Source organism: Chlorocebus sabaeus, chromosome 25 (assembly GCF_047675955.1).
Source record: "Chlorocebus sabaeus isolate Y175 chromosome 25, mChlSab1.0.hap1, whole genome shotgun sequence".
Lineage (NCBI taxonomy): Eukaryota > Metazoa > Chordata > Mammalia > Primates > Cercopithecidae > Chlorocebus > Chlorocebus sabaeus.
Genome location: NC_132928.1, coordinates 27,035,350 through 27,061,150, shown reverse-complemented (window position 1 = coordinate 27,061,150; position 25,801 = coordinate 27,035,350). Strand labels below are relative to the sequence as shown.

The following is a 25,801-nucleotide window of genomic DNA, read 5'->3' as shown; positions in this document are numbered from 1 at the left end:
TCAGTCTCACTCTCTGTCTTTCAAAGAGATATCTGCACCCCTATGTTTATTGCAGCACTATTCACAATAGCCAGGATATGGAATCAACCTAAATGTCCATTAATAAATGAATAGATAAATTAAATGTGGTATACGTACATAGTGGAATACTATTTAGCCATAAAGAAAACTGAAATTATGTCATTCACAGCAACATGAATGATCCTGGAAGCCATTGTGTTAGGTGAAATAAGTCAGTCACAGAAAAATAAATACCTCATGTTCTCACTCATATGTAGGATCTTAGAAAGTTGAGCTCATGGAAATAGAGAGTAGGATTATGGTTACTGGAGTCTGGAAAAGGGGGACAGTCAGAGGTTGGTTAACAGATATAAAATTACAGGTAGGGGAATAAGTTCTAGTGTTCTGTAGCACTAAAGGGTGAATATAGTTAATGATAATTTATTGTGTATTTTCAAATATTTAGAAGAGAGGATTTTGAATGTTTCCAACACAAAGAAATTATTTTTGGTGATAGATATGCTGATTACCTTGATTTGATCATTACATATTGCATATATGTATTGAAATATCACTTTGTACCACATAAATACGTACTATTATAATGCATCAATTTAAAATTTTTCAGAAGAGAGTATGTGATAGACTAGTCATGCATTGCTATGCTGGGGACAGCAAGGAACATGCTTAGAAGGCTGGGGACCCTTCTTAAGCCCAACATAGTACATAATTTTAGTCCGAACCCATCCCCATTGGTAAACCCATGCACCAGTGAAACTAACATGAATATATAAAATTGGCATCTTAGCACCTGCTTGACAGATGTGTTTAAAAACAATTCTGTTTTGTTTATCCACATTAGGTATATGACAGTCTCTGAGAATCTTAATAGATCCTTTGTCTTTCTAAATAAAAAATAATCTGCATCTTAATTTGAGGAATAGGGTTATTCTAATTATATCTGAAAATGCGTTTATATTCAGCAGTGTGTTTGCTGTTTTCTTTACTATAGTAGTAATCACATAGAATGTTTGCCCTGGAGGGAACAAGCATAGGTACACCACAGAAGGTAATGACCATTGGATTATTTCCATCTTTTTTAACCTGCATCTTTGGCCTGGATTCCATTTCCTTTACATTGAATTTTATCTATTGCTTTCTTACTGTTTTCCCTGTTTACTCTGGAGCTGTTTTCCAAGCCAATCCTGTTGTATAATTGAATTTATCACTAGAGGGCACAAGTGGTCAACAGAAAAGATGTTGGTGCACAGGCAGAATGGTGCCCTAAAGAAGCTGAGCAAAAGACAAATTGCTTTTGTTTTAAAGGAATTGTTGAAAGACCCAGTTCAATGTAGTAAAGGTACTTGCCTCCCAGCTTTTGGTATCATAGGATTGGAAGAGAATCTAGAGATATCTTGGGTTAGGAACCTCATTTTACAGTTAAGAAAACTGAGGCCCAGAGAAATTAAGAATTATTTGGGCATGATATCTCTGCTAGGTGAGCAACCTATACCTTTTTTCAGGGAACCTCTTTGTTTTACTATAGTGAAGCAAACCTGAAATTAGGACTTGTATCCTTTTTTATTCCCTATTCATCCATTTGGTTTTTTTACTCAGCAGGTTACATGTTCGAATTGACTTGCTAGTAGCATCTCACCTCCTTGAGTGAAGGAACGTCTTCTTGAAGGACAACTTAAAAGCCTACTCAGATATCAAGATTCAGTGGGTAGAGCATCAGCATTCTTCTGCTGTCCTTGACATAGGTGGGTAGTTATGTATGTCAGGAAGTAAGACTTTTCATACTTTTCTTTTCCCCTAGAATCTCTGTTGCTTTTAGATGAAACAGGTGGCACTCAATCTGAACAAAATCACTGAAACCTTACCCTAAAAGTTAGCAATGTAGCTGTCCCCATCCAGAATGCAACCAGTAGGTCTGGATTACTAATCATCCCTCAAAACTCATTGGTAAAGGAGATAGTACTAAAGAGTTACTAAATCATAGATATCAAGGTACCTGCCTCAGATAACTGGGGGTATGCTAGTGGAGAGATCTGTTGGTAAAAGTCTTCTAAAAGAGGTAAGCAATCAAATACAAGGTTTTCAAACTAAATAAAAGAACACAATTGGAATTTGCTAGGAGAGCTGAGTTTTGAACTTTAACAGAAAACAGATGCCCTAGAAATATACCAAAAGCACTAAATGCATTTTCCATTTTGTCCTGCCTTTACTTTCATAAGCATCTTAATTCAACAAGTGCTTTTAACTGCCTATTATGATCAAGCACTTTTCTAGATTCTGGGGATGCAACAATGAACAAACAGCCCTGCTTTTATGGAATTTACATTGTAGTGGGGGAGACAGACTATAAAATAAATATGTAAATTAAATATTATGTTGAAAGGTGATATGTACTATGCAAAAACCATATAGAGTAGACTAAGGAGGGATCAGAAATGCCAACATGAAAGGAGGATGACATTATAAGTAGGGTGGTCAGGATAGGCCTTACCAAGAAAATATGATTTAAGCCTAGACTTCAAGGAAGCAAGGTGGGAAACTGTGTAGACATGTGGGGGTAGAGTGTTATGGACAGAGGGAACAACAACTGCAAAGACCCTAAGACAGGTGTCTGGCATGCCTGAAGACAGGTTAAAAAAAAGAAAAAAAATCAGTGCGGCTAAAGTGGAATGTGCAAGAAGGCCAAATGGCATAGACTGATAAGTTATTATAAGAACTTTGGCTTTTGTAGTTTTGAGCAGAAGAGTGACATGATTATACTTATATTTTAAAGGATCACTGCCTGCTATTTTGGAGAATGTACTCTGAGAAGACATTAGCGGAAGCAGGGACATCAGTTAGGAGGCCATTATAATGCAACAATCCAGGGGAAAACAGATGGTGGTTTGTACCAGGAGAATAGCAGGCAGTAAAGATGCTGCAAAGTTGTCATATTCAGAATGTATTTTGAAGTTAGAACCAATGAGATTTGCTATTTTCTTGGATATCAGGTGAGAAAACAGAAGGTTGTCAAGGTTGACACTAAGACTTTTTAGCTAAGGCAACTAAAAGCATGGAATTTTATTAACTGAAATGGAGAATACTACAGGAAGAATACATTTGGTGGGGGAACAGTAGGCATTTGGTTTTGGTTTTAGAATTGTTAAATCTAATAGATCTGATTGACATGTTTCCACATGGAAATGTCAAGAGGACAGTTAGATGTAGGAATCTGGAATTCAGGATTAAGGACCTGGCTGGAACTACGTCTTGGATATCAGTAAACCTAAAGATTGCATTTTAAAACCATGAGATTGAATGTGACCACCAAGAGAATGAATGTAGACAGAGAAGAGGCCGAAAGAGCCCTGGTGCACTCCAAAATTCAAAGTGAGGAGAAGTGGAAGAATCAGCAAAGGAAATTGAGCAATCCTGGTACCTGACCCTGTGAATATGGATGCAGTTTCCGCCTTTTCCCAAAACAAAATCAAACAAAACACATGGAACAATAGGCAGTTTTATCATTGTTCTCATTTTACTTCTTTTTTCAAGGGCTATTTCCCATGAAATCTGCTCTGTCTATTTCTAAATGGGCTATGCAGTGGTATAGGAGAGCTGGACATTCCAGAGCATCTTCTGGCATCTTTTGAACTAGAAATTGCTTACTTTCTGCAACGTTGTCTAGAGGCCTTTGAAGTCCAGGGATGTCATAAGACTCTTCTTACTCTTCTTACTACATCAGAGGGATTCTATTGATTACCATGTCTCCAAATGATCTGTTAACTTACCTCTTGGTCTCCTTTGCCAAATTTTCTTCAGCTCTATTACATCTTTGAATAACTGTCACTTGCAGTTAAGAAGACTCTTGGGACCGGCCATGGTGACTCATGCCTGTAATCCCAGCACTTTGGGAGGCCGAGGCAGATGGACCAATTGAGGTCAGGAGTTCGAGACCAGCCTAGCCAACATAGTGAAACACCATCTCTACTAAAAATATAAAAATTAGCTGGGTGTGATGGTGCCTGCCTGTAATCCCAGCTACTCGGGAGGCTGAGGCATGAGAATCGCTTGAACCCGGGAGGCGGAGGTTGCAGTGAGCCAAGATCACACCACTGCACATCAGCCTGGGCAACAGAGCGAGACCCTGTCCCCCCACAAAAAAAGACTCTTGGAAAAACTTTTATTAGAAATAAAACACCTAACATGTAGAGATGTTTATGTATATTAAAATTTGATTTATTAATAGCTCTGGGGTGGCTAGAATGACAGTTATAGACTAAATTTAAAGCTAAAAAATACTTTAAAGGCCACCTAGTTAACACTGTCATTTTGAAGTTAACCGCTGAGGCCCAGGAGATTAAGTACCTTGCTAGTATCACAGAGTCGTAGTCCTAGTGCACAGCTGTTGCACTACCTTCAAAATTTGTATCTTTATATGTGTTATATCTCTTATATCATACCACATACTGTTATGACAAGTAATATGGCATAATAGTTAAGAGTGCAGACCCAGGAGCTAGACTCCCTGCGTTTAACCCCAGCTTAACCATTTAACTATTTTGGATAGGTTATTTAACCTTTCTGTGCCTCGGTTTCCTCATCTGTAAAGTAGGGATTATGATAGTCTGCCTCTTAGCATTGTGAAATGAAAATGAGCTAATGCATTTAAATAGAGATAATTACAATCCATTTAAATTATTTTCCAGATCTCTAAGTTCCTACATCTGGATGAGAGTAAGACTTTCGGAATACTTTTTTTGGCCTTAGGATCATGTGATTTTGAAGTTATTAATTTATCCTTAAAGAGTGGATTATTTGGAGAGTCACAGAAGTAGCCCCAAATCCTCTCTAATTCCAACATGTGTTCTGACATATAACTGAAGAATTTTGAGGAATAAATTTTAAAGGAGATTGCTGAAGTAGGGAGAAAGAAATGAGTAGAAAGGAAAGGAACAAGAATTAATGTTTCAAATGCTGTTTGGAACCTGTTGAGCATCTGATCAAGTCAAGTCCCTGCAGCTTCTCTGTCAAGTAAGCAGGCTTTCATTTTTATAGCCTAAATAACCCATCCCATTTATGCTTCTTTGCCAGTCCTTCCAACAGTCCTAGTTTCAGAGATCTTTACTATTTTTTCCCACCTTCTTTCTTTGAGTAAATAGCAACCCTTTTTCTCCAATGTTTCACAGCGTTGCTTCTGGCTGTTTGCTGGATCCTTTCTGTTGAGCAGAATTTTTTAATCTTGTTACTTAATCTTGTGAAGCCCGTTTATCTGCTGGAGGGTATCCAGCAACTTTCTGTCCACTCTCTACCACCAGTCAGTATTTTTACCATTCTCCTTTTAGGTAAAATCCTAAGTCTGTTTTGTTTTCCTCTCTCTCTCTGGGGCCCGATTGCCTAATATGGTAAGGTATTTCCCAGACAAGATTGCACTGTGGAGTTAGAACAACAGTTTGACTAAGTTTAAAGACACGGTAGGTGAGCTATCTAATAGTTATTTATGTAGTAAAGTAATATTTTTTTGCAGTATATTACATAACAACCAAGATCTATTTTTAAAGCAAGCCTCTGTTGCTTTTAACAGACTTAAAGAGATAATAAAATATAGATTTTTCTCCTCTCAACCTGTTTAATCTTTAGGCAGATTTTTTTTTAAAGAAAGGAAAAGATAGCTCATCCCCAGAATGAGAGGGTTTTGAGAAGTCTGAGAAATTTGATAACATGATAATGTTCATAAGGATATAAAAGTAAGGGTAAACTTAATAAGCAATGGCTGTTATAAACAGTCCTGTGGTAGCCAGCCTCTGGGAATTGGCAGGCATTCCACATGTAGAAAAGCAAGCTGTCCTGGATTTCTGCAATTTATGACAATGGGCAGTCCCAGGGAAAAAGACAGAGGTTGAGAAATGGCAGCCAACCAATTCTGTATGTGGGAAGCTGCCTGTTATCCAGCGTGCACTGAAGAATCTTCTCTAGAGGTTGACTCCGTGTTGGCCTCGAAGGATCTTTCCTCTCACTGTACATTTGCTCTTGCTTTGCAACTATAGTTTCTTAAAATACTGCAGATGCTGTGATTTTCTATATATGGGTTGTATCTTGCTGTAGCCCAAGCTGTATAAACGATCTTAAGAACAAAGTTTCTTTTGGCATCTTCCTTTTATGGACTCTATTAATTTTAGGTCGTGCTGTTACCCAGGAAATCTCAGTAATCAAAGCTCACGTGTATTCCTTTGAGACCCTGTAATTTTTGGACCTAGTGTCCCATTACATCAGTGAATTCTGCTTTAATCATAAATCTTTTTTAAGATAGAATAAATTGATCTTTGAGGTATCTGTTTGGACTTCTGTCATGCCTCTCATCCAAAGATGTGAAAGGTTTATCCGACTACTAAGGATAGTAAATTTCTTGACCTTTTCTTTTTTTGATTTCTTCTTCTGCCTCCAACTGCTTTCAAGATATTAGTTTGTGTTAGTGACTTGACCTTATGTCTTTTTATTAGAGGAACACAGATGAGCTTAAAACTCTGCTGGAGCTTTAAAAAAAAAAAAAAGATTGTAAAAGATAGTAAATTTCATTAAAGAAAATTCATGAAGTATAGAAAAATATAAAGCAGTAGCTCTCAAAAGCAGCAGGAGAATTGCTAGAGGAGGTTGTAAAAATTCATAGAGCTACTTTCAGGGAATACAGTGATGGGGGATGTTCTACATGTATTAAGTGGAAAGCATGAGAGATGCTAGATGTCCTAAAATGCCCCATATCAAACAAGTATCCTGAAGCTTGCTTGACTTTTGACTGTCTCCCTTGACAGTCATAGATGAACACCTATTGGTTATCTGAGTCTAAAACCAAACTTGATTTTATGTATAAGCTCATTTTTGATGGTGGGGAGGAAGACAGTTCTAAAAATTGAACCACCATGTAAATGAGGAGAAACTGCTCTTAGTTTTATTTATCCCTGACAGCAATGCCACTTATATAATGAGTGCATCATGCTACACGTTCTGTAGATCTGCATTTAACCTCTGCCTTCATGATAATTATATGATGCATCCAAATCTCTGATTCTTTATGCCTCCTAGTTTACAGGCCCAAGCATTAACACATTAAAATGCATATTTTATTATAAAGTGCTTTGCTTTTATTTCTTCATATTGCTATTTTTTCTTCATATTATGTTATTATTTTTTAATGATTTTAGGTAAGTTTTATATCAGTGATTTTTATTTCAGGATAGTAAGGAGGTGTTAAAAATATTTGTTATGAAAAAGGATTGTTTCAGCTATAAAAGCTAAGAAAAAATTGTCCATAACCATCCGTAACCATATTTTTCAGAAGAAATTATTAACATTCTAGTGAATTTCCTGCTGGTATTTTTCCAAAGTTTTTCTTTTTAAAAAACATATTCAAAACCAACTAATGACATTCTTTAGAAAAGGATTGTTGTCAACTTGAGCATTCCTGGGACACCATCATTACTATGATGACAATTTTATAAGGTTATCTTCAAAGCACTTGGGTTCAACTCTTTTATCAAAGTAGTCCTATGATGGCTTTGATCATAGAGAGCCTCCAGGAATAATTGTTTCTCTTTCCGTTGGAATCTAAGGGTTACCTCGGTTACAGAAGTATTCATTTCTCCTGTTGATAGCATGGCTGGAGAGCCTTAACCATGGCTTAGGCTTAGTTAATGTTAGAGTTCTAGCCCCATGATTGAGGTAGAAAGCTTGATGAGGGATTTGAAGTCCTTTTTCAGCAAATGGAGTGTTTATAGATTTGCCCCAGCAGGAACGTTGAGCTTAAAGCACTAACAGACGTTACCTTTAAAAGTGTTATTTTGGTAGAATCTCAAAGGTAGGATCGTTGGACTACCTATCCCAAGCTGTAAAGCTTCCTGTATAAAGCTTGTAAAAATGTAAAGATGAATGGCCACAACCTCCTAGTTTTAATTTTTCTCCATACTGTCTCAGTCTTCAGTAAAGCAAGTTCAAGAATCAGATAGCAGCCATTTAGTAACATGAATCTCTTCATAGAGAAACCATAGTTTTGTAACCTAGTATGATCCTTTAAGGTACATAAACGTTCACACAGATGCACCTTCATAGAATATGTACTTTTAAAAAACTCTTGACTTTTTTATACTTTAAATTTTTAAAAATCTTTTATTACAACCTGAACTCTTACACCTTAAACTATGTCAGTATTATTGGCTACCAAGAGGAAAGCAGGGAAGTTTTAAAAATCTGTTGGCAAATTAATATATAGCATAATACATAATACAAGTACTTATTATGGCCTTGGAGCTTATAGCTCTTGTTATGTTTCTGAAAAGTTTTTTCAGGTAACAGAAGCATTTTAAGAGGCAAACAACATGTTTGAGTATTACATCACCAAATAAAACATTGTATACTTTATGATGGCATTTTAGGAGTTGGAGGACTTTCAAAAGTGATATGCCAAATGGGTGAAACATGGGGCTGTTTATGGTGGCTGAATGCTATATTTCTAATTTCTCCAAATGTCTGGTATAGCTGCTACTTGCTGGCTGTTATGAAGAGTCAACACTCTGCCTTTCTGAGGCTGATAGAGAAAGCAGATGTTTATACCTATTCTCCAGCAGTACGTGTTGGGGGTGGGACAGTGGTAGCAGCCGCACTTCATCTTTGGCACGTAATGCTCTAGGTCAGCAAACTTTTTATGAAAAGGGTGTTATAGTAAATATTTTCCACTTTGCCGGCCACGTAATCTGTTGCAGTGACTCAGCTCCACTGTTATAATGGGAAAGCAGCCATAGATAATATGTAACTAAATGGGAGTGACTATGTTCCAATAAAACTTTATTTACAAAAGCAGGCTGGTGGACTGGATTTGGCCTGCAGGCCACACTGCAGTTTGCTGGCCTCTGCTGTAGGTTACTGATACAGAAAGTATTTGCTGATGTCCAAATGTCAATTTTCTCTCATCCAAGCACTTCTCTGGTAACTCAGCATTGTGCCAATTCCCCTGATTCTTTGTTATCGGCAACAGTTTGTGGGGGAACATCATGTGTTGAGAGGGATAAATGTTGTTTGGGACAGTATTAATGAGTTTTGGTCATGCAGCAGGAAGCAAGCTGTAAAGCTTCCTGAATGAGAAAGTGAAGGAAAGAAGGGGAGTTGCTTCCATGTCTTTTTAAATATAGTCTGTTATGTTTCAGTTCATTACCTTTTGAGGAGAAAGTCTGAAATGGTTCTCCCAGCGTGTCCCTATCTGTTTTTCTCATCTGATCCTATTCCTTCTTACTTCTCAAGGATCAATCTTTGAGGTTAGCTAAGATTACAGTTGGGAATATATAATCACTTAATACTTGAAATTCAGCTTTTGTAGACTGACCATAAGTAAGTTTGCCTTTGAAGCTCACAGGTTCTTGGAAGAGTGCCTGTCAGAAGATTGTTAGTTGCTGTTATTCACTTTAATTTAAGCTTGTTGTCATTTGAATTCCTTAGTTAGGAGTAGATTATGGAATTTACTAGTCTTTTTGCCTTGTCAACACTTAGTCTGCTGAATATGTGCGGGAAAAACATTTTGGGGATTAGTGGAGGGGATGACAGAAATCTTCACAGTGATAACCCTGTGCTTGCTTGAAATGATAGTTAAGAGGGGTGGATCTGGGGGAAGAGAAGCTGAAATCCTGATTCTTCAGCAATTTTAAGGGAAAAAAGTGATGAAAACTGACATTAATATGTCACAGTAAAGGCTCATGTAAGGTGTGGGAATTGAGCATGGGATGGCGTAATTTTGTGCCAAGTGAACAAAATCAGATCCTTTCTTGAGAATAAATGTTCACACAGATGTGCCTTAATAGAATATGTACTTTTAAAAGCTCCATATATGACATGTTGTGTGAGAAGGCCTCTCTTAGATCACTGGTAACCTCTAGTACTTTGGAATACAACTAATGAAATATTATTCGGGCAGTTTGTGTATCATTTCTGGAGTTCTTGACTTAGAGCTAAGGGCATGTATAGATACTGATATCTAGCAAGCTGAGCCATTTTCAATGATAATAACCTAATGGGTAAAGCTTCTATAGTAGTCTCCCTCAAACCTGTCAATAACAATCACTGGGGTTGTTTACAATGTAGGTTTTTAGACCACTCCCTTTGAGATTCTGGATAAGGAGGTGACATGGTGCTAGCGGGTGGAAGTCCTGGAAATCTATATTGTAAAGGTCTTCCAAAGTGATTCTTAACAGGCAAGGCTGATGGATAGTGTTCCTAGAGGTATAATGTTTAGGGATTGCTAACATCCCAGGTGGGTCAATCCTTAAAGAGTAGGATTAACTGTAGCACACTAAAGGAACTTAGAGTCAACCTCTACTCCTTTCTGTCCTCCCAAAATACACATTTAACCCAGAGTACCAAATTCTCAAAGACCCTCTAGGACAATTGAGTCCCATTTGGGATGTCTTTTGCTGTCATAGCAGCATGTGTTTATTCAGTCAACATATATTTATTGATGATCCACTATGTGTCAGGCACAATGCATTAGGGATGCAAAAATGTACAAGGTAGACAAAATTCCTGACCTCATAATACTCACATTTTAATGGGGCAGCTCTGTCTCCCAGGCTGGAGTGCAGCCGCTCACTGCAAGCTCCGTTGCCACCCAGGTTCACGCCATTCTTCTGCCTCAGCCTCCCGAGAAGCTGGGACTATAGGTGCCCACCACCACGCCTGGCTAATTTTTTTGTATTTTTAGTAGAGACGGGGTTTCACCGTGTTTGCCAGGATGGTCTCGATCTCCTGACCTCGTGATCCGCCCGCCTCCGCCTTCCAAAGTGCTGGGATTACAGGCGTGAGCCTCCGCGCTCGGCTGGGGCAGGGGATATTTCTATTAGACATCCAAGTTGAGATGTCAAGTAGACAATTGTCAACTAAGAATTTGGACTTTGTGGGAGATATTAAAGCTGGAGAAATATAGATGTGGAAGTCATTACTTTAGAGATGGTATTTAGAGTCAGAAGACTGGGTGAGATCACCAAAAAGCATAATTAAAGCAGAAAAGAAGGCCCCTGACTAGGCTATAGGATATTCCAGGGCTAGCCCTAGAAAAGAGCAGGCATATTTCTTCCATGGTACGTATACAGATACTTGTTGAATCTCTTGTTGTGAAAGTGAGATCATGCCGATCTGACTTATTGTGATACATACACACATACCCCTTTATACCTAGAAAGCAATTACAGCCTAGGGTCCAGATGAAAGGTAATGAGCTAAGTTTCTAATGGTAGGTATGGAGAGAATGGAACAATGTAAGAAATACGAAAAACTCAGCAGGATTTGATGTTTTACTAGATGTGGATGATAAAAGCCTAAAGAGCTGTCCCAAGGTATTTGGGAAGATGCATAGAATTGGCTTTGCAGCCAGAAGACCTAGGTTCAAAGCTGGTTCCATCTTTTATTAACTGGCTGGTCTTAGAAAAGTAATTTAACCTTTCTGAGCTCTGAAAGTTCTTTAATCTGTAAAAATGAGATTATTATCCTTGTTTTGTAGGCTCGATATAAGGAACAGCAGTAACAATGTATGTAAAGTGTTTAGCACAGTGCCTACCTTTGGTAAATTTTTAAATAAATAAAGGCAACTCATATGGTAGTATTTTACCAGTCTCCCCTCCTCCCATCTTTGAGCTTTCATACATGTTATTTTCATTCTCTAGAATTCTCTTCCTCTTACTGCCTCTTCCTCTCCCTACTCCACTTTTTAAAAACACATTCATGTTTTAGGTTAAGCACCACCTCCCCTAAGAAGCCTTCCTTTGACCCCCTCCCTGGACTAGGTTTTATTGCATTGCACAGACTAGGTTTCCCCTAGCACTGTGAATTTATTTTTAATATGGAGTGGTAATCATACTATGTTGTATTTGCCAACTAACTGAACTCCTTGAAGGCAGGGTCTGTTTCTTTTCTTCTTTTATTTCTTTTTGAGATAGAGTCTCATTCCAGTGCCCAGGCTGAAGTGCAGTGGTGTAATCTTGCATCGTTGCAACCTCCACCTCTTGGGTTCAAGCAGTTCTACTGCCTCAACCTCCCAAGTAGCTGGGATTATGGGCATGAGCCACCATCCTTGGCTGAATTTTGTATTTTTAGTAGAGATGGTGTTTCACCATGTTGGTCAGGCTGATCTTGAACTCCTGACCTCAGGTGGTCCTCCTGCCTCGGCCTTCCAAAGTGCTGGGATTACAGGTGTGAGCCAATATGCCCAGCCTGTTTCTTGTTCATTACATTTACAAGAATATCTAGTATTTAGGTATGTCTTCCGTGAATAGAGAACAATGCAATAAATGATACTCTTTTTTTTATTATGATGACTGCATAGATAATATGCCATTAATAAGATTGATAATTCAGGAGGAAGAATATGTTTGGGGATGAAGATAATGATTTTGATTTTAGACATACGGAGTTCAAGGTACCTGTCAGATGTAAGAAAGTAAATGTCCTATAGGCAATTAGATACATGGGTATGAAGTATAGGAAAGTTCCAGGGCTAGAGATAAAGAGTTGGGGCCAGGCACGGTGGCTCACGCCTGTAATCCCAGCACTTTAGGAGGCTGAGGTGGGTGGATCATGAGGTTAGGAGATCGAGACCATCCTGTCTAACACGGTGAGACCCCGTCTCTACTGAAAATACAAAAGAAATTTGCCGGGCGTGGTGGCAGGTGCCTGTAGTCTGAGCTACTTGGGAGGCTGAGGCAGGAGAATGGCATGAACCTGGGAGGCGGAGGTTGCAGTGAGCCGAGATCACGCCACTGCACTCTAGCTGGGGGAACAGAGCAAGACTCCATCTCAAAAAAAAAAAAAATGAGAGAGAGAGTTGGAAGGTATCAGCTTGCTGATAATAGTTTTAAGCTAAGAAAAACACATTTCCCAAAGTTAATTTTTAGAGCAGTGATTCCCAACTTATTTTCTTCCCCAGCATTCTGATGGATATGAGGTACTCACTGTGTAACTGTGGTTCAATGTCTCAATGATTCTGAAGCAAGGGCAAGCAAAAGGAGCATGTTCCCCAGGGAAGGTCTATCCGAATGATTGTGGGGTGCTAAGGAGGGCCACTGCTATGAAAAGAGTACACAGTTGAGAACAGAGCCAGGGCACACCACTGTTTGAGACAGGCAGAAGGGAAGAGGTACCCATGAAAGAGATCAGCAGGGTAATGGTCAGAGAAGAAGGAAAAGAGCCTGGAAAGGAGAGTTCTGCTTTTAGCTCTTTGAGGAATTGCCAACACTGCTTTACACAATGAATACTCCCACCAATAGTGTATAATCATTTCCTTTTTCTGCAACCTTGCCAGCATCTGTTTTTTGTTGTTGTTGTTTTCTTTTTTTTTTTTTTACTTTCTACTAATAGCCATTCTGACTGGTGTGTGATGCTATCTCATTGTGGTTTTGACTTGCATTTCTCTAAGATCAGTGATATTGAGCTTTTTTTCATATGCTTGTTGACTGCATGTATGTCTTCTTTTGAAAAGTCTCTGTTCCTGTCCTTTGCCCATGTTTTAATGGGGTTTTGTTTTTCTCTTGTAAATTTAAGTTTCTTATAGATGCTAGATATTAGACCTTTGTCAGATGCCTAGTTTGCAAATATTTTCTCCTATTCTGTAGGTTGTCTGTACTCTGTTGATAGTTTCTTTTGCTGTGCAGAAACTCGTATGTTTAATTAGATCCTACTAGTCAATTTTTGCTTTTGTTGAGATTGCTTTTGGTGTCCTTGTCATGAAATGTTTGTCCATTTCTGTGTCCAGGATGGTATTACTTAGGTTGTCTCCAAGGTTTTTGTAGCTTGGGGTTTTACATTTAAGTCTTTAATCCATCCTGAATTGATTTTTGTATATGATATATGGTTAAGGAAGGTGTCTAGCTTCAGTCTTTTGCATATGGATAGATGGTTATCCCAGCACCATTTATTGAACAGGAGTCTTTTCCCCATTGCTTGTTTTTGTCAGCTTTGTCGAAGATCAGATGGTTGTATGTGTGCAGCCTTATTTCAGGGCTATCTATTCTATTCCATTGGTCTATGTGCTGGGTATATAGCCAGAGGAATATAACTCGTCTACTGTAAAGACACATGCATGTGAATGTTCATTGTACCACTATTCACAATAGCAAAGACATAGAATCAACCTCAATGCCCATCAGTGACAGATCAGATGAAGAAAATGTGGCACATACACACCATAGAATACTATGCAGCCATAAAAAAGAGTGAGATCATGTCTTTTGTGGGAACAAGGATGGAGCTGGAAGCCATCATCCTTAGCAAACTAATGCAGAAACAGAAAACCAAATACCGCATGTTGTCACTTATAAGTGGGAGCTAAGTGATGAGAACTTATGAACACAAAGAAGGAAACAACAGACACTGGGGTCTACTTGAGGGTGGAGGGTGGGAGGAGGGAGAAGAGTGGAAAAGATGACTCTTGGGTACTAGGCATAATACCTGGGTGATTAATCTATGCAACAATCCCCTGTGACACAAGTTTACCTATGTAACAAACCTTCACATGTACCCCGGAACCTAAAATAAAAGTGTTTGTTTGTTTGTTTTAAAAAGAGTAGTATTCAACCAAACAAGGGAATGAAAACTTTCAAAGACTCAATGTGACAAAAACTTAACTTCATATAGCTCAAGCATAAAGGTTTATGTAGCTAGAAAATCTGCATATTCAGCCTGGCCTAGCTTCAGGCATAGCTAAATCTAGGAAACTGAAACTTACCAGATCCCTGCTGCCTTCTCTGCATAGACTTCAGAGGAAGAAAGACCTTCTCTATCCTAGTGTCCATATATCTTTTTTTTTGTTTTTGGTTTTGGTTTTTGCAAACAGAATTTTGCTCTGTTACCCAGGCTGGAGTGCATGGCATGCTCACGGGTCACTGCAGCTTCTACCTCCTAGGCTCAAGCGATCCTCCCACCTCAGCCTCCCAAGTAGCTGAGACGATAGGCGTGTGCCACCATGCCTAGCTAGTTCTTTTTATTTTTTGTAGAGATGGAGTCTCACTGTGTTGCCTAGGCTGGTCTCAAACTCCTGGGGTTACGTTGTCCTCCCACCTTGGCCTTCCAAAATGTTGGGATTACGGGTGTGCACCACCACACCTGGCCTCGTAGTGTTCATGTATCTGATTGACCTTTCCTGGATCAGATGAACTTCCCTGAACCAATTTCTATAGCCAGAAATTAGATGAGATTTAACTAGAGAGGCAGTGAAGCCTGAACTCTAAAACCAAGTTTAATTCAAGTCCCTCCTCTGCTACCTACTATATAAGCTTGGCCAAATTATATACTCCCTGTGTCTCAGTTTCCTCAACTTTAAAATGAGAGAAATCATAGTACTTATCATGTAGGTCATTTCTTTAAATGAGATAATGCATATAAAGTAAATATAACAGTGTCTGGCACATAGTAAATTATCAATAAATCTTAGCCACCATGATGATGATAATGATAACAATAGTGGTAGTGCTGGTTATAGTGATGAAGAAGAAACAAGAGCAACAGCTACCACTTGTTATAGGGGTAGGGTTAGCAGAGGGTCAGCTACATGGAATAGATTCCCCACAGGAAATAGGGATTCTGTTATCAAAAGAAGAGAAAGAGATAAAGGGTTGGAAAGATAAATTATAGCTACCAATAGTCCTCTATAATCACATCCAGTAGTTTGAGAGCTGAAGAGTATCTCGTAGGTTTGCCAGTAAGGAGATGTTGCTGACTTGTGAGAGCAGTTTGGTGGAGTGGGGCTAGGGAGCATGAAAGGATGATATCTTCTCTTTGTGACTCATCTGCATGAGAACAATTTTGATGGATTTTCTGGAAGTTAATAGCCGTTGGTTAGTAGCCATTTGCTTTGTGAGCAGAGCTCCAAGATAGTTTGCCATTAAAAAAAAAATCTTCATAAAGGCTTAAACAGGGTTCAAACAGATCTAATTGTCATATCATTTGGCACATTGTGGTACCTGATTCCATCTAAATTGCTTTCCCCCAACAATCCTTAGTCCATGTTTCTGCTTTCTCTCCTTGTTAAGAATAGATGGCAGATCAACATTCTTGCCTACTTCTGCAAGAGCATCTTGAAGGAATGAAAGGCAGTTATACTTCTGCTGCAGAGGAGCATTTTTCACATATTATGAAAAGAGCTAGTTATTGGATTAGTCAGTGAGGTGTGATTGTCAGTCTTCATCAGGTTCTCATTACTGGTAATGTTGCCCAGACCTACATTTTTTCTCTGAATGTGCTTCTGCCTTTTCTGTGTCTAGCTTACTTGTTTACAAAATGTTTTCAGAGAGAAAGCCTAATTCAGGGTTGACAAAGTTCTGCTAAGCCACCCCAAGATTATCTTGGCTAAAGAAGTTTTTACAGAGTACAGTTGTGGGAAACAGCTCTTAAGAGTTTCTGGGTTAATCTAGAATGATTTCCTAAAAGAAAAGTTTTAGAAGAATTATTAAAGGAATCTTTTCCTCCCAGCTCTCCCCTCCCAAATTACAGCAGCACCGGACAGACAAATATCACATGTAAAACCAAACTGTATAACAGATAAATATGAGGAAAGAATCAGGAACCGACAACTCTAGTCTCCAACTTTACCATTAATAAAAGCACATTACAGTGTTCCAGACTTACTCTGTGAATAAGCTGTTCTCAGCTATGTATTTATGTTAGTTCCTTAGGTTCCTTCCAGAATTTATTTCCTAAAAATATTGGGGCTTTTGTTGTTACTTCAACCCACAACTGACCTTCCAGGAATAATTCAGATTTAGATAAGTGATTATTAGAAAGCTATTTCAAAATAGACAATAACAAGCATAAGAAAAAGTGTATAACCTTACTGGTGTTCAAAACTAAAATTATAATGAAGTAACTTTTTTTTTTTTTTTGAGACAGAGTCTTGCTCTGCCACCCAGGCTGGAGTGCCATGGTGTGATCTCAGCTCACTGCAACCTCTGCCTCCCAGGTGTGAGCAGTTCTCCTGTCTCAGCCTTCCAAATAGCTGGGATTAGAAGTGCCTACCACCATGCCCCTCTAATTTTGGTATTTTCAGTAGAGACAGGGTTTTATTACGTTGACCAGGCTGGTCCTGAACTCCTGACCTTGGATGATCTGCCTGCCTCAGCCGCCAAAGTGCTGGGATTACAGGCGTAAGCCATCACACCCAGCCAAAGTAACATTTTTTTTTTACCAAAGGCAAAGACTTTGAAAAGATAATGCCCAATTTAGCTAAGAATGTAGTGAAATGGGCCTTCCCATATTTTACTGTTGGGAATGCAAATTAGTCATTATTTTCTGAGAAGCAAATGGCTAGGTTGACAAAAGTCCCAAATTGACCCAAAATAGCCCCCTATAAAAATGTATCTCTGGGAAACAGTTCTAAATATGGGAAGGAGGGGGAGTTTATGCACAGAAATTGTTATCACAAGGTATGTTATATATAGGCAGCTCTGTAAACATCCATTCAACAAATACTTGAGTACCTACTATGTGGAAGGCTATTATGCACTATTGAACAAAACAGACTTATTGGAAACAGCCTACTGTCCAGTATTCTGGCAGCAGTTAAGTAAACTATGAGTCATCCATCTAATGGAACACTATGAATCATAGTTTGCTTTACCATTCCCCACCAACTAGCCATTTAGGGTGTTTCTTTAAAATAGAGTGGAGTATAAAGCAGCCATTTAAAAGTGAATTACAAAGATGGTATAATAACTTGGATAAATGCTTATAGTATAGTATTACTAAATGAACTAGATACACAATTGTATATGTCATATGATTACAACCATAAGGGCGAAGTGGTTACTCAGGCCCAGGTAAAGAGACCAGGGAGAAAGTGAGCAAAGTGTTAGCAGTGGTTGTATTTCTGTGATGAGACTAAATGTGACTTTTTTTCTACTTTTCTTTATTTCCCAAATTTTCTTTAATGAGGCCTTGTTATTTGTGTAATTTTTTCCTGCCTTAAATGCTTTGATAACACACTTACAAAAAGTTTGCATGAAAGTGAAGACTGCTCAGTGGCTATTTTGTGAACTGAGTGGGAATTTTGTCAGGGAACTTTATCCCTTTCTTTTGACTGATGGGCTATTTCAGCTGTGGTGGAAGTATGCAATAGTGGATAGAATCTACTGGACACCCACCCTTAATATAGTCTGTCTATACATATATGGCAATGTCGATGCAATACACTGTGCCTCACAAATAGCAATGTAGATGATAAGATGCTTTTTGTTGTTTTTTTTTAGAAAACAGTATATCTTTAGTATGTAACTTGAAGACTCGGGATTATGGCTAGCTGTGTGCCAACTTTCCATCCTTCAGACCTATAAAGTCTGAATCAGTTTGATTTTTTACTGCATTGTGGTGAAATTAAACAATTCACATAAATTTTTATTGTGGCCCATAGTTAAGGTTCTAGGAAGCTCTGAGATTTAATCTTGAGTTTTCCTTGCCACTTAACCCAATTTTAAATATTTTTTTTTTCTTTTTCTTTTGAGACAGGGTCTCGCTCTGTCACCTGGGCTGGAGTACAGTTGTGTGATCTTGACTCACTGCAGTCTCTGCCTGCAGAGTACAGTTGTGTGATCTTGGCTCACTGCAATCTCTGCCTCTAGAGTTAAGCAATTCTCATGCCTCAACCTCCTAAGTAGCTGGGATTATAGGTGTTCACCACTACACCTAGCTAATTTTTTTTTTTTTTTTTTTTTAGTGAAGATGGGGTTTTGCTATGTTGGCCAGGCCGATCTCAAACTCCTGGCCTCAAGTGATCCGCCCGCCTCTCCCTCCCAAAGTGCTGGGATTACAGGCATGAACCACTGTGCCTGGCCTCAATTTAAAAATTCTTAATCCACTCTTAACTTCCATTTAGTGGAACTCCAGTTTTATCCTTTCCTTTCTCATTGTCTTCTCTACATTTCTGTTCACATGAAATTTCTAATTGTACAGACTTTGCAGTGTGCAGAGTCAAATCTCTCATATCCTGTAACTTTGCTGCAAGCTCCTTAGTTTTTTCTTTATCTACACTTATATCTGGTCAGTGTGATACTTTCTTTTTTGGTCTTCTCAGCTATTAGAAACAGACGTGTTTGTAGAAAAGAACTCTCACCATTTGTTGTGTCTGGGACTTGTGTGGAGGGTTTTTGTTTTGGTCTGGGTTGGTTTGCTTTTTCTATTTAAAACTTAGATTGTGTGTACACCCACACAGAAACTTCATCCAGCTACTAGGCTGTTCCTTTGCAGAGTGGTGATCAAACAAAAATATGCATCTAGTGATTCTTTCATTTGATTTGAAGACTGATTTCAGAAATACATGATTTTCTTCTTTTACCTGGCAGGTTATTACTGAGCAAGCTGAAGAATGGAGGACTCAGCCTACTTATAAAGTACCAAACTATTAAGGTCACAGAAAATTATTTCTGGAAGGTACATTAGAAGTTGTTCTAGCCCAACTCTCTTATTTTACAGATGGAAAACCTGGGGCCCAGAAGAGGGCCTGGCTTAGCCTAAGCTGTATTATGACTTAGTGTTAGAAAATGAACTAGAACATTTCTGAATTCCCAGTCCAACATTCTTTCCACTAAGCTGATGGCTATCTTCCAGGTGCAGGAGTGCAGGTTGGTGCTTATTACAGGACTGCTGGCTGCAGTGGCTCTTCCTGGTGCTGTGGAAAGTACCCTCTTCTTTGCTCAGTCTGATTCCATTTATGGGAAACAGTGACGAAGTTTGTACATAAGATTTACAGTAAAGTCTGCTGCTGTCCCAAGTTTCTTAACCTTTTAAAAGTCATCTTCCTTCTACTTCTGATTTCCTAGTACATCTATTACTTATTTCAATGTAAACAAATTCCAAATAATGGAAGTATGTCTCTACTACAGCTTATTCAAGTTTGAACTTTGGGTATATATGCTAATATTTACAGACTGGTGAGGTCAGGAAAATTGAACTGCTATTATTTCAAAAGTGAAAGCTACTCTGGGACTTCTAGGTCAGGGTGGCAGAGTGAATACTCTTGAATCTTAATTCCTCTCACTCTAAAACAGAGAAATTATACATAAATATTTTTAAAGGTTTTTAAAAATACATAGTTATTCTTAAAAATAAGAGAAAAAAGTCTCTTTGTACCAGTAATAGAAAAGCCACTGTGATGGCAGGGGGTGGGGGTGGTGCTATGAATGGATATGGGCAATTGGGACCAGGGTTTTTGCAATGATCCTGTCTGTGCATGAACCCAGGACCCAAGAGCACAATGCAAATGGGAGCTGGGTTAGTCTAACTTATCCCAGCAGTGTCACAGCCAGGAATAAGCTGCTTGTTCCTGACCAGAAGTAAAGAAGAATTGGCAGACACAAACAAGCACAGGAAACCACTCAAGATAGAACTTGGACCCAAAATACTTTTGGGCTAAAAATTCAGAACTGGGCTACCTAGGAGGAAAGAAAGCCCAGATCTACCAACTTAAGGTCTGGTTCAAGGTTGCCACATTATCAGATTTAAGCTGAGGCAACTTAGAACTGCCCTATAGATACTTAAAACTGTATATATAGTTACAGGTACTTACATTTTTTAGTCATCATTAAAAATTGAGCCCTCAAAACTTTACAAAGAACTCAGTAAAACCTAAGATCATGAAAAAGCAGTCAAGAGAACCCAACAAGTGAGAGAAGTTATATCTGAGGAAAAAAGAACACTCTGAAGAGAGTTTAAAAATAAGTTAAAAGTCTCAATATATGTACAGAAGAAACTAGATTTTACAGAATGAAGAGCAGATAATGAAATAAGAGAAAGCTGTGAGGAAGGAGCATTTAGACATCTTGATGTGAAAAATATATTGAAATGTAAAAATACAATATTGAAGTAAAAGAACAGTTATACTGTACTTTATATAGCTTAAGAGAAAATTAGAGAATTAGGAAATAGAACTGAGAAAATCTTTCAGAATGCAGTTTAGAGCGAGTTAGAAGAAAATGAAAGAGAAAGATGGACATGAAAGATGACCTGAGGAGCTCTAACATGCATGTGCTAGGAGTTGCAAAGGAGAAAAAAGAATGAATAAAAAAGTGACAATAGTAATAACAATAACTGCAGCTAAGAATTTTTTCAGAAGTGAAGCTGAGTCTTCAAAATAGAAAATGCTGCCATGTGTAACACAGGATAGATAAATCCACAACTACATATATGATAATAAAATTGTAGGAAATTAACGATGAAGAGAAAATCTGAAATTCTGAATACAGATATAACAAGAAATTCTGAATACAGATATAACAAAAAATTCTGAATAATGGAATGGTAGTCGAATTGGCAGTAGGCTCTGGCAACAGTAGATACTAGAAAACTGACTAGTATCTTCAAAGTGCTGTAGAAAAATAAGTATGAGCTTACAGTTTCATACAGTGGTTTATATACAGAGTGGGACCAAAATAAACACACCTTCAGATACACAGAGCTAAGTTTTCAACTCACAAACTCTTGGTGATAAAAGAACTAAAGGATGTTCTTCAGCAAAGAAAAAAATAAATGCAGAAAAAGGTAGAATACAAAAGCAAAGAGTGTTAAAATATGAGATAAAGCTAATATGCTTCAAAAGTTAGAACTAAATATTAGCAATAATATGGTATTAAAAGATGTAAATGTGTACTAAAGTCCTTGTTTAGAGTAGAAAAGACGCAGATTAATTTTATAGACATTTAAAGAAAAAATATATTTAAGTATGTTAAATATAAGGATATTCAGTACAGTAATAGAAGTATAGAAATAGAAGGTGCAAGTTCTAAATCAGTAGAGGAAAGAGAAAAGATAGGTAATATTTTAAATGCTTTCACTCCATTCAATAAAGGGCAGGAAAGAAGATAAAAAGAAGCAAAGGAAAAACATGGAAATAGGAAATACAAAATAAAATGTGTAAGTAATCATAATATAAATTAATCTACAAAACCAGAGAGATACTCAGATTATCCTTCCATATGCTGTTTTCAGAGTAACACTGAAAGATAAAAAATAAAAGTATAGGAAAAATTTTCTCTTGGTTACCACCAATTGAAAGCTGGCAACATGCATATCATTTGAAACATGAACATGTTTTTGCTTAAAAACATCAAATGACAGAAATATATGTCTTATAAATAGGGAACAATCCACGAAGATGATATAAAATGACTCTAGATACTGAAAATATACTCTCAAAATATATGAAACAAAACTGACAGAATTACCAAGAAATGGCATATCCACAGTCAGTGTTGCAGATTTTAACACACCTCTCTTAGAAACCAATATATCGAACAGACAAAAATACTCAAGAACATAAAGGATTTGAACAACATAATACACCAGCTTAATGTAACAGATATATAGCACATGTAGGGCATGTGTATAGTGACCATGCTAAATGAAAAAATCAACACTCATTCATTCAACAAATACTTACTTGTTCAATATTTGCCAGATATTGTTCAAGGCTCTTGGAATCCTTTAGTCAACAATGTAGACAAAGATCCTGACCTGCTGAAGTGTACATTCTAGCAGGGAGTAAGATGAAAAGGCAGACCATAAAAAACAAACATAATAAAGTATATAATATGTTAGACACTGATGCAGTTTGGAAAAAAAAAAAACTAGAAAGGAGAATTGAATAAAGAGGTTTGGGTGGAGAAAGTACAGGTTGTAATATAAACAGTGGGTCTGAGTAAATCTTACTGACAGGTTGAGATTTGAAGAAGCTGAAGGAGTTAGCCACAAAGATATCTGAAGGAAGAACATTTCAGATGTACTGTAGTGAGGTCCTCTAGCAAGAGGGTACAACTAGAGCAAAGGCCATATGGTGGGAAAGTACTGGCACATGAAAGAAATGACAGGTGAGAGTAGCAGGAAAGAGAATCAGATCATCTGAATGTAGAGCATCATAGGCCATTTACTATGCACAAAATGAGGAGCCATTGCAGGATTTTGAATAAAGGAGTGATGTGATCTGACTTAAGTTTTAAAACAATCATTCAAGCTGCTGTGTTGAGATTAGACTTCAGACAGAGGTAGCAGCTGAGCAGCTATTACAGTAATCCAGGCAAGAAATTATGATAGCGGCTTGGATCACATGGCAGCAATAGAGTTGTTGAAAATTGGTAAGATTCTGGATATATTTGAAGGTAGAGCCAACATTTCCTGGAAGGGCTTGTGGGATGTGACAGACAGAGGGAGGAATTTTAGATGATTCCAGGGTTTTTTACCTAGGCAACTGATAGGATAGAGTTACCATCAACTGGCATGGGGGAGGCTAAAAATGAAGCAGGTTGGGGAGGAAAACTAGGAAGCCTGTCTTATTTATTTATTTATTTAATTTTTTTATTTCCATAGGTTTTTGGGGAACAGGTAATCTTTGGTTGTATGAAAAAGTTCTTTAGTGTGATTTCTGAGATTTTGGTGTACCCATCATCCAAGGTACACCGTACCTAATGTGTAGTCTTTTATCCCTTACCCCCCTCCCACCCTTTCCCCTGAGCCCCCAAAGTCCATTGTATCATTCTTAACACCTTTGCATCCTCATAGCTTAGCTCCCTCTTATAAGTGAGAACATACGATGTTTGGTTTTCAGTTCCTGAGTTACTTCACTTAGAATAATGGTCTCCAGTTCCATCCAAGTCACTGCAAATGCCATTATTTCATTCCTTTTTATGGTTGAGTAGTATTCCATGGTGTATATATATACCACAGTTTCTTTATCCACTCATTGATTGATGGGCATTTGGGCTGGTTCCAAATTTTTGCAATTGCAGATTGTGCTGCTGTAAACATGCATGTGCAAGTATTTTTTTCGTATAATGACTTCTTAGGAATGCAATTTTATTTATTTGTTTTTTGGACGGAGTCTTGCTCTGTCACCCCGGTTGGAGTGCAGTGGTGCCATCTTGGCTCACTGCAACCTCTGCCTCCTGGGTTCAAGCGATTCCTCTGTCTCAGCCTCCCGAGTAGCTGGGATTACAGGTGCCCGCCACCACACCCAGCTAATTTTTGTATTTTTAGTAGAGTTGGGGTTTCACAGTGTTAGCCAGACTGGTCTAGAACTCCTGACCTCAAGTGATCCGCCCACCTTGGCCTCCCAAAGTGCTGGGATTCAGGTGTGAGCCACTGCACCCGGCCAGAATCCAATTTTAGGTATGTTGGTTTGAGATACCTATTAGATTTCTGACTGGAAATTTTGGCAGTTTGGTTATACAGATCCACCAAAATGCTGTGGAGTATTTAGATGATATTTAAAGCCATGAGACTGTATCAGATAACAGAAAGAAAATACAGAAAAGGGAAGAGGGCCCAAGAAGTATCTGGTGTCCTTTCCAGTGTGAGTGAAAAAAAAAAAAGTATCAGGAAAGAGATAGTTGTCAACAGTGTTAAATGTTGCTGATAGCATCATGTAAGATGAAGGCTAAGAACTGACCATTGATTTTGATAACATTATGACCTTGATAAGAGTGGTTTTGTTGGAATAGGGAGATAGAAAGCCTGACTGAAGTAATTTTAAGCCACATTGAGAAGAGAGGAATTGGAAACATTGAGAAAAGTTTTTTTTTTTTTTAAGATAAGTTTTTCAGGAAGGGGAGTTGGCAAGGAAATGGAGTGGCAGCTTTTGGGGAGATAGAGTCAAGAAAAGGGTGTTTTTTTGTTTTGAGACGGAGTCTTACTCTGTTGCCCAAGCTGGAGTAGTGCAATGGCACAATCTTGGCTCATTGCAGCCTCCGCCTCCCAGGTTCAAGTGATTCTCCTGCCTCAGTCTCCCGAGTAGCTGGGATCACAGGCGCCCGCCACCACACCTGGCTAATTTTTTGTAGTTTTAGGAGAGACAGGCTTTCGCCATGTTGACCAGGCTCATCTCAAACTCCTGGCCTCGGGTAATCCTCCCACCTCGGCCTTCCAGAGTGCTGGGATCACAGGGGTGAGCTACTGCACCGTGCCGGAAAAGGGTGTTTTTTAAGCTACATGTTTGCTCCTGAGAATGATCCCAATGGAGAACAACAGCAACAACAAAAGATGATGTAGGAGGAAGAATGGAGAGCTGCTGTAATGAGGTCCTTGAGTAGGGTCTAGAGTACAAGTTGAAAGATTTGACTTCAAATAGAAGCATGTTAGGTTCATCAATGGTGACAAGTGAGAAGATGGTAAATGGTGGTTAAATGTGGTGATAGTCTGTGGAAGTTCTTTTCTGATTGCTTCAATTTTCTTAGTGAAATAGAAAGCAAGACCAGCAGCCAAGAAAGAACATGAGGAAGGAAGTGATAGGTGTTTGAGTTAAAAGGGAAAGGGGTGAAGTATTTATCTAGGAAAGTAAATGGAGTAGGGAAGTATCTGTGTGTGCATTAGAGTCCACTAAAGGTTCAAAGTAATGAATTTAAATTGAGACCAATGAGCATGGTGGTTTTTTTTTTTTCAGCCACATTTAGTTGCACAGGTGCAGGTGTGGAGTAGGCAGAAAATTTGATTTAAATAAGGTTGTAGTTTTGCCAAGCACTATGAGGGGAGAGAGGGGTGAGTGATGATAATAATGATAAATCATGGAATGTAAGCTCGATAAAGAGTAGAGTGAAGGAACATCAAGTGCATGAGAGACAGTGGAGATTCCATGAGGTTGAATGATAGTTCAGGGTCACCCTAGTAGAAAGAATAAGCTGGAAAGATAGGATCTGGAGATACAGAATTGAGATTATGGAGGGATTATAGTTTTTTTGTAATGGCAACAAAAAGTTAGCTGGAGAAGAAAAGAACGCTTCTGAAAAGTATAAACTTCCTCGTAGATACTGCA

The 25,801-nt window shown here is 38.3% G+C and overlaps 1 protein-coding gene across 9 annotated transcripts in view; it reads left to right on the top strand.

Annotated features, from left to right (window-relative positions):
- Nucleotides 1-25,801, top strand: part of PPP1R12B (protein phosphatase 1 regulatory subunit 12B) — a 237,000-nt gene that overhangs the window by 150,972 nt on the left and 60,227 nt on the right. The window contains exon 20 of one of the 9 annotated variants that reach the window (XR_496491.3): nt 1,621-1,763. The exons of 7 other annotated variants lie outside the window; for them this stretch is intronic. The gene's annotated coding sequence lies outside the window, so the exon portion shown is untranslated. Of the gene's footprint in view, nt 1-1,617; nt 1,764-25,801 lie in introns of all 9 variants that reach the window. One more of the 9 variants, XR_496490.3, reaches the window with a different exon arrangement.